The following is a 10665-nucleotide window of genomic DNA, read 5'->3' as shown; positions in this document are numbered from 1 at the left end:
TAACACCAACAATTGCACTATTTTGGAATATAGCAACAAAAACAAATTGAAAGTGACTCGGCGGAATAGATTAAAGTTATCAACACACAATTTAAGTAAATTTGAAATGCTTTAATAGAAAAATATCACAGGGATACTTATCTGTACGGATCACTCAATTCAAAAAGTTTCACAACAATTTTAAAATATAAATTAAACAAATTAACAGGAGCTCGAAATTACACAGCTGAACAGGAGAGATGCTATATATTTTGGTCCAATCTATTAACTATCTTGAAAAATACAAAACAAACCCATTGGTCTAAATTCAAACAGAACGTAGCAACTGAAAACTTAATTAGATACAAAAAAGCAAACTCTAACTTCAGAAGAGAACTAAAGTCTGCTAAACGCATAGCACTTGAAACCAACTTCAAGCTTTAAAAAAAAATAGGGAATGACATCAAACCTCTTTCAGGAGCACATAAACAAAATAAACTCGATTTTATTCAATCTTCCGTAGGTTCCATTTACGATCCCCAGCATATTGCAGAAAACTTTCCACAAACATGGTCAAACAACTCCAAAAATTTCAACTTTCATCCGAATTTTGTTACACTTTCTAATCAAATCATTTCTCAAACATACCACAACCCATCCCCGTGTTTCGAAGCTACATTGATAGAATCTCCCATTACATTAGAAGAGTTCGATTCTACTATCAGCAAAATGTCCGGAAAACCCCCTGGATCAGACAAAATTTCCTACCCCCTCCTAAAAAATCTTCCATACTCTTTAAAAATCAGACTTATAATCCTATACAATAACAGATTAAAGCAGGGTATTTTACCTCAAGAATGGAAAAAAGGTACAATTATTCCTATCCCTAAACCCAATAAATCGCGTGCTTCTATTTCAGACTTCAGACCCATGTCTTTGATACCCTGCATTGTCAGAGTTTTGGAAAAAATTATATCAAAGAGACTCATGTGGTATTTAAAACAAAAAGAACTGATAAGCCCCAAACAATTTGGTTTTCAAAGTGATCTTGGCGTCATTGACCCACTTCTTTATTTTGAACACCACGCTACAACAACAATATCTACCAAAAATCACTTGTCCGCCCTCAGTCTAGATTTTGAGAAAGCATTCGATAGAATTGGAGGTCATACAGTATTACAAGAATTAAAAAAATGGTACATTGGAGATAAAATGTATAATTTCATAACGTCATTCCTTTCAAATCGTAAGATTACAGTAACCGTGCGATTCTGTACTGTGATACAGTATCAAGTCTCTAAATTTGACAGAGACAATTTTTGAGACTTGAGGCGAATTGCTATTCTGTAAGTAGTGATAGTGATAGTCACAAACTCTATTACATTTCATTATTCAGAGATGTTTTTATACTTGAATGAAAATAAATATGTCGATAACAAATATTAAATTTTCTATAACATAGTCAAAAAACATAATTATCAATAAAAATAAAAATATATGTTGACTTTGTTTCATAATATTAACGAAATTTATGTAAAATTTATTTAGTTTTAACCTTTTCGTGTTGGAGTTGCTTACAAAATACAAAAAACGACAATCGATTAATTTTTATGGTGATCTCTATTCAGTATATTCAAAATGGCAGACAAGAGTTATTTTTGGTTTTATGACTTGCTAACTACCAGGTCTCAAATAGAGACTAGAGACTGGTTACAGAATCCCGCTATAAGTGTTAGTAACCACAACTCCAACATATACCCCCTACATAATGGCATACCCCAAGGATCTCCCCTTTCTACAACACTATTTGTTATTGCCTTTAACCAATTAAGCAACTTAATAACCTCATACCGATGTGTGGACCATATCATCTACGCAGACGATGTTTTAATTTTTTCGGCTTTAAAAAACTTAAACCAAGTAAAAATCATTTTTAGCAATATCCTAACTGAAATAGCAGAATGGGCTAAAACGTCAGGAACAAAAGTTTCTGCAAGCAAAAGYKCRACATTTCACGTTTGCAGAAAAAGAAAATGCACCTTCCCTAACCTATCCTTCGAAAACACACAAATTCCTCACACTACAACTTTAAGAATACTTGGCTTAATTTTTGATAAAAAAAAAAACTAACATTTAAGAAACATTGTAAATATCTTAGTTTACTTAATAGACTAAACATTATAAAATTTCTCTCTTCAAAACACTGTCATATCCATATCTCAACTCTTGTAAACATTGTAAAAGCATTGATGTTGTCAAAAATAGACTTTGGACTCGCAATCGATGGACACTGTGCTAAATCCCATCTCGCACTCATTGAAACCCCTTATCACATAGCGGTAATAAGGAGCATTCCCTACTTCCAACCAAAGTGGTTTCGAACAAAGCAGAATACAATGATGCTCATACCAAAGCTCCTCCAGTGCAAAAACTCCCTTTTGTTTAATGCGATGAAAACATATACCACCATAAAACCATCCACGATCGTACAATGTATAAACATTATAAAAAAACTTGACATAATATCAACACCACAATTAATAAAGGAGAACACTCATCCTCACTGGCTGACGTTAAAATCCTCCATAATAAGTACGTTATTCAAGTATCAAAAATCAATCACCAAAGCAGAACAATATATCTAGCTATTTAACGATGCAGTAAACACTTATAAAGCAGAGTGGAAAATTATATACACCGATGGATCAAAATCGGACACCCACACTTCGTTTGCAGTGACAAACGACCAAGGTGTCATTATAACCGTCGGTGTTTTACCACCGTACTGCTCTATACTTACAGCTGAAGCGGCTGCGATATACGAAGCGGTGCTACTTATTGCACAATCTAAACACATAATATGCAGTGATAGCAAATCGACAATTACCGCGCTTTTGAATGATACAAATAACTCAGTACTGATCAAGAATATAAAAGATATTTTATACAAACACAAAAACATAATCAAGATGTGGATCCCTGGATACGCTGGTATTAGAGGCAACCAACTTGCAGACGATCGTGCCAAAAAGGCGAGTAGAGAACCAGTTTTCTCGTATGCACAAGTCACATCAAAAGACATTCGCAACCTAGTAAAAAAAGAGCTTTACGAGTCAAACTCTAGAGACTGACCCTGGAGTCCACATATTCAGTACCCAGGGACTTGAGCAGTTTTAATTCAATTTAAGCAATTTAAGCAATTTTTAGTCATAAGGTGGCATACTTCAGAAACACTATTCGTGCTAAGTTCAATCTCCTGATATTAATTGCTTCTTGATTTATATATTGGAAAATACATGAATCAGATATTATTTAAAGTGGTTTTAAACGGGAAGTAAGCGTAGATGAAGTCCGATTTTCGCACTGCAACAACAACCGAGATATGTGATTTCTCCTAAAAGTGGGCGGTGCCACACCCAACGATCAATTTTAATCATATCTCTTATACTCTCATGCCATCTCAGGGGCAATATTTAATATTTCTTGGGCGGGGTTTCATTTATTTTCATCAATTTTTACAGTTTCGGTAGGGATTCTTATGGCTCTTTAGCAACATATTGCAATGCTATAAAAACCATTTTAAATTGCAAATTTTTATAGTAAACTAACTGCTCTACAAAAATTATCTCTTTTGGTGTTTTGTTTACCTTTGCTATGCATTGATTTTTGATAATGAATATCTTATTAACGCTTAACTCAATCGAAATATTATGTGGATCTTTTTTGTAGGGCAGAAAATTTCTTACCAAACCTAAGAGCTTTGCAATTTAAAAATAATTTTTCATCGAAATTCAAAAAAGAAAAAACAATTTGCGCTAAGTAGTCAAACTTCAACCTTAAACCTTTATATGGTTAGTATTATGAAAAACCCGTAAAACACCATTTTGCAGACCATTAAATTTCCTACCAGATCAATGAAGATATTTATTTAAGTCGTCGCCAGCGAGATATAAAACTGTTAGGATGAGGACCTTCCTATTACAACTAAGAGCTCATACTCTGAGAGTTTGGAGTTTCCTTAAACGTGTATATCAAAAAATTTTCAGAGTACGAAGCGTAAAAATACATAATTTTTTACCCATCCAAAGATGTATTCATATATTATATTTAATAGAATTAAATGTATATGCAATTAAATATTTATTACTATTTTAACAAAAAGCAAGACGAGACGAGAAAAAAACGAGTGCAAAATGTCAGATCGATATCTCAAAAATTGACTGACTTCTACGCATATATATGTATATATATACTGGCCAGTTGTCTCCGAGCACTTAGAGAGTCAGGACAAATATATTCGCGCGACGTGTTTCTGAAGCTGAAAATGCAGCGTTCGTGAAAGCAGAGGTACTCGATTAAATTCCTTATCAAGCAGGCTTACCGAGATATTGCTTTAGCATGGATCTTTTAGTATGTTGGCGAGACAAAGAGGCAATCTTCCGAGTGGCACACGCCGGCGTCTTCTTGCCCAAAAAAGGTAAGAATGACCAAATCCAAAGTGAAAGTGATGCTCATTGTCTTTTTTGACATCAAAGGCATCGTCCACCATGAATTTGTTCCTCCTGGACAAAGCTTCATCGATGATGTTGTACCACGACAACTCCTCGGATCACACCGCCTTTCTTGTGAACAGCTACCTAACCAAGGCCGGCATCCCAACGCTTCCGAAGCTGCCCCACGGCTCAAAAATGGCTCTCCTCCAAAAACGATTCTTTTACATATGGCTCAAGCAGCTCACGACTTCCGGTCTTAGACCAAGTAATCTCTAAGTAGCTTTAGAACATCCGTTTGAAGGCGAGTTAAAGTGAGAATGCGAAACTTACCCTGAACAGGGTTGTGGGTAGGGTTTGGGACCCCAATGAAAATTAAATTCAGCCACCAAGAGGAAACATCCTCAAATGGGCTGAGGCTGATCGACTTCGCCGGGGCCCGAAATACGATTATCTGTAGTAGTAGATTCCAGCACAAGAAAATACATCAAGCTACCTGGCTGTCTCCGGATCGAACAACCACCAACCAAATCAATCATGTTGTGATAGACGGAAGACACGTCACCAATGTTTTAGATGTGCGTACGCTTCGAGGTCGTAACATCGACTCGGTGTTGGAACTGTGTGACGGCGTTTCAAGCTCCTTACGTACAGCTGCAAATGAAACCATTGGTTTTCGTAAAATGCAAAAGAACAGATGGTAGACTGTCTACCTCGCAACGTTACAATGAAGACGTGCGAGATAGGATAGATACCGAGACTTGAAGAGGGAAGTGAAACGCATTTGCGAAAAAAAGAGAGGCCGAAATGCGTGAGTATAAAGAGCTTGACAAGTTGGCCGTCAGGGGTAACACTTGAAAATTCTATAAAAAAAATGCGACAAATATCAAAAGGCTTCAGGACCGTAGCATATTCTTGTAGAACGTCTGGAGCAAATAATTCGAGCTGCAGAACTTAATCGAGCAGGTACAATCTTTTATAAGAGGAGTGTACAGCTGTTGGCGTATGCCGATGATATTAAAATCATTGTCCTCAACACCCGCGCCGTTAATTCTGCTCTCTCCAGAATGCATATGGTAGCGAAGAAAATGCGTCTAGTGGTGAACGAGGGCAGGACAAAATATCTCCTGTCATCAAAGATACAGTCGTCGCACTCGCGACTACGCTTTCACGACGAACAAAAACCAAACATGCAGAGGCATGGGCGATGACAACACTTGAGTTACGAGTTTTCGAGAGAATGGTTCAGCGAAAGATTTATGGTCCTTTTCGCGTTGGCCACCTCGAATATCGCATTCGATGGAATGATGAGATGTATGAGATATACGACGACATTGACATAGGATTAAAGGATCCACTCCGTTGGATGGGCCAGGTGGCGAAGGACCTGGCTTTGCTTGGATCCCCGATTGGCGCCACCTAGAAAAAAGAAGAAACTGTCTACGCCAGTAAAGAAAAAGCTATTAACAATACCAACTAACCAAATTATATTCATAGTATGTATATACCCGAATAAAATACCGCGATGATCATATTCATGGTGCTGATGTTAATCCAATCTTATCTATTAGGTCTACAACTTTGATTTCGATAAGATGCTTAATTAACACAGAAAATGCTTTATGATCCATTTTTTTGTATACTAACACAAGTTGCTTTACAAAAATTCTATATTTTTTTAATACTTAATAGAAATCATTTAGATAGTAGTAGCAGAGTAATAGTATTATCTATGTATGTGTCAGCCTCAGTAAAGCGTGGACGGGTCCGCAGCGGCACTTTTCCTTTAAAAACAGAAACTGACTTTCAATTTCTTCAATTAAAATATTTCTTTGAGTGTACATAAATGCAAAATTGACGTCTTTCTCTGATGTGGTGTTTAGTTAAGTTCTGAATACAAAATCATTAAAATGGCTCTCACGTAGTTATTTGCAGGAACGACTTTGATAAACCCAATATTTGAGGAAGTTTCAAAATCTGTATATTAGGTAGAAAAATTCGGACATTAATGAGTGCCGCCATTCGAGCAAGAACCGAACAGACGAGACGAGAATTTCAGGCAACAGTTGACTCACTGACCGATTGACTTACACAGATAGAAAGACCATTTCAAGTAGAATCCTTGAACGTAGTAATGTCCTTGCCCGAGTTCGCTGGCGACCAGTCTCGATACGTGTAGTGGCGTCATATAAAATCTTTCAAAACGCAAAAGGCTGTTTGAAGCACTATCGGGCAGTGGCCATAAAAAGTAATAAGATAGCGGGATCTGCAGATTCGATCCTGTCTTCCTTCAATACCATCCTAAATTTCGACGCGTTCATAGCTAGGCTTGACTTACGCGAATAAGAAACCCGTTTACTTGCTTGAACAGTAAATGTCTACTCTTCGCCAGGGAAGATAGACAATAACCGAATTTTATGACGAAGTAGAAAAGAAACTAACAGCCATTATTAACATGGATTCGAAATATCGCCAGGACACATTAAGAGTTTTTATATCCGGACTAAACCGTCCACTTTGTGATATTTTATTTTTATTAAAGCCATTAGATATGGCATCGGCCTTAGCACTTGCTCAGGAACTTGAATCAAATCAGGCGCCTTCGTTATTTGCTCACAGATAATCATTTTCTGCGCATAAACCATTTAGACCAATATCCTTCCATCGAAGTCTATAAAAATGATCAACAAGATTAATATAAGGATTTTATAGATTTCGATAATGACTCCAAATTTAATGAAAACCCAGATTTCAGACGAGATTAATTTTTTAGAGGTAAGTCCCTGCTACCATATGTTAGCAGGACATTTCAAAGAAGACCACGGAAATTTTTAGTTGGTACCGGTGTATCTACAAATTATTTAAAACCAGCAAACTGGAAGGGCATAGAACCCATTACGTCCCAATTTTTACGATGTTCTATCCATGGGGTAGATAAAATTACAGAAAAACGCACCGTACACATTTTCAATTCGAGTTTCGATTTTTTTATTTTACCTACACTTAACACGTTTGACGGTATTATTGGTTATGATCTCCTTAGGAAAATCGATGCGAACCTAGACATAAAAAAAGGAATTCTTTTTTATGAAGGGGGTTTAGAAAAACTAATGCATTTCCATTGTAGCGACGTTAATAACATAGTGTTCAAAGGAGATGTTAAACGACTAAAGGCGAAATACGCAGCCGTATTTTCTGATCCGAACGAGGCATTGCCGTTCAATACAAACGTCACAGCTATCGTGAGAACAACTAACATTGATCCAGTTTACTCTAAATCTTATCCATATCCCATGGCACCGTCTGAATTTGTTAACAAGGATATAAATGATCTTCTGCGAGACGGCATCATCAGACCATCTCGCCCACCATACAATAGTCCAGTAACAGATAACGCAGGGAAAATGAAACTTCGAATGGTCATAGATTTCAAGAAACTTAACGAAAAGACTATTAGCGACAAATACCTGATTCCTGACACATCCGTAATTCTTTCAAATCTAAGAAAGTCGTTAATATGGGTTCCACCAAATTACGCTTGCCAAAAAAGATAGGGAGAAAACGGCATTTCCGTGAACAACGGAAAGTACGAGTTTTGTAGGTTACCATTTGGGTTGAAAAATGGTCCTAGCATTTTTCAACTAGCAATAGATGACGTACTGAGAGATGAAATTAGAACGACTTGTCACGTTTACATTATTATTACATTATTGAATTTCCAATGATCATAAAATGCACTTGCAAAAAGAGTTTCCTTAGAAAATACCCAATTTTTTAAATCAGACGTTGAATTCCTAGGATTTATTGTCTCAAAAGACGGGATTAGAACCTCCAAAGATAAGGTTAAACACATAAGACACACTTCGTGCATTGCGTTCCTTTTTAGGTTTATCTGGCTAGTACAGGCGATTTATAAAAGACTACGCATTAATACCGAAACCTCTCACAAAATATCTACGAGGAGAAAATGGTACAAATAGTACTAACATTTCTAAGACATTACTTTCGACAACGAAGCTCATGAGGAGTTTCAAAAGATCAAGGTTATGTTATCTTCACAAGACATACTCTTCCTTATCCCGACTACAAAAAACCTTTTGATTTAACTACGGATGCATCTTCCCACGCCTTCTGTGCAGTACTTTTACAAGGAGGCAGACCCATTACTATGATATCACGAACATTAACGCAAACTGAAAAAAAAACTATGCAAAGAATGAGCGAGAACTCCTCGCGATTGTTTGGTCTCTTCAGAAATTAGAAACTATCTATATGGAGCAAATAATATTAACATATTCACTGATCACCAACCGCTTATCTATTCGATATCAGATAAAAACCCTAACGCAAAATTGAAAAGATGGAGAGCCTTTGTAGAAGAGTTCTCCCCTAAATTTCATTACAAACCCGGGAAAGAAAACGTTGTCGCAGATGCGTTGCCAAGGCAACACATAAATAGTTTAGAAGACAAGGATACGCCCAGCTCAGGTGACGAAACCGTTCACAGCGAAAATTCATCCACAGAAGTAATTTCCACAGTTATAAATCCGATAAATTCATTTATCCTTGAATGTGGGGATACAAATCCAAAAACTACAAAAATTCTTTTTCAATCACGAATTAGACACCATATTATTTTTCAAAATAAAGACGAAATTTTTGACCAATTACGCAGCTGCATCAACCCAAATATTACAAATAGTTTGTTATGTAACCTATCCATTTTAGTAAAAATTCAAAAGCGCCTTTCCATCAGTAAAATTCGTTCATACAAAATCTTTGGTCACTGACATCTTTAACGMAGATGATCAGAAAGAAATTCTTCATACGGAACATACTCGTACTAGAGTACACCGGTCTCTCAAAAAAAAATATTATGCAAATATTAAGGGATTACCATTTTCCAAACATGCGGAAAATGTTAAATAAAATTATATTTAACTGCAAAACTTACCAAGAAGCTAAATATCAGCGCCATCCTCCAAATCCTGAAATGGGAAAACCCCAATACCCAACAGACCCGGAGAAATTCTGCATGTAGATATTTTTTCTACAGACAATAAACTTTATCTAACTTGCAAAGATAAGTTTTCGAAATTTTCTATCTAGGGCAATAATAGACATCAAAAAACTCTGAATACGAATTATGAATTTTTTCAAAGATACTAAAAGCCTTGTTTGTGACAACGAAAAATCACTGAATTCCGTTACAATAAAAAGTATGCTTAAAGATCATTTTAATATTTTGATATTTATGACCACCCCCACCCAGCACCACAAATTAGAACGAGCCGGACTTAATGACACTAATGCTCTTATTTTACTCACAGCCCTCAAATACAATAGGACGATACATTCAATAACTGGGCAACGACCTATCGACGTGATTCATTCTGCTTCATCAAAACACCTTGACGAAATTAAAAACCTTAACTTAATTACCATAATAAAAATAGGCAAACCAAAATTTTGAAACCAGGTGAAAAAGTCTTTCTTAAATCTAACAAAAGATTAGAAAACAAATTAAGGAAACTGTACACAGAAAAAGTAGTAGAAAAGGATTTGGGCACAACCGTTTTAATTAACGGCAAAAAAATCCATAAAAGTAATTAAGATAAATTTTGTTTCTGTTTCATTAGGCTTCTCGTCCTGATGTTTACTGCATTAGCACGGTTGGAAATTTTAAATTATACTAATTCAATATACATACCAATATCGGAGGGAGATATTGCTATCTACCGTCAATACAAGCACTTAATTCACCCATTAACCTTAACCAATTGTGAAACAAGTAAGGAAGGGCTAAGTTCGGGTATCACCGAACATTTTATACTCTCGCATGAAGATATCTCAATTTTTACTCAAGTTACAGCTTGCACGGACGAACCCTATATCTGACTCTTTTAGTTTTAGGACTTACAAACAACCGTTATGTGAACAAACCTATAATACTCTCCTTAGCAACTTTGTTTCGAGAGTATAAAAATTGTCGAACAAACGAATGAACAACTTATGAACAACTTTCCAAAATCCCACATACGAAAGACATTGCAACTGAACATAGACCGCATTTTATGATTACTGGACTCACTAAGAATTTACTACCGACACTCTCGTAGTATTAACATTCTTGGCACCGCTCTCAAATATATAGCGGAAGCTCCCATTTGGATGACTTTAACCAACTCCAAACAAG

The sequence above is a fragment of the Bactrocera latifrons genome, unplaced genomic scaffold (genome assembly GCF_001853355.1).
Source record: "Bactrocera latifrons isolate USDA-ARS-PBARC rearing strain unplaced genomic scaffold, ASM185335v1 scaffold_101, whole genome shotgun sequence".
Lineage (NCBI taxonomy): Eukaryota > Metazoa > Arthropoda > Insecta > Diptera > Tephritidae > Bactrocera > Bactrocera latifrons.
Note: the sequence above shows the minus strand (reverse complement) of the source record.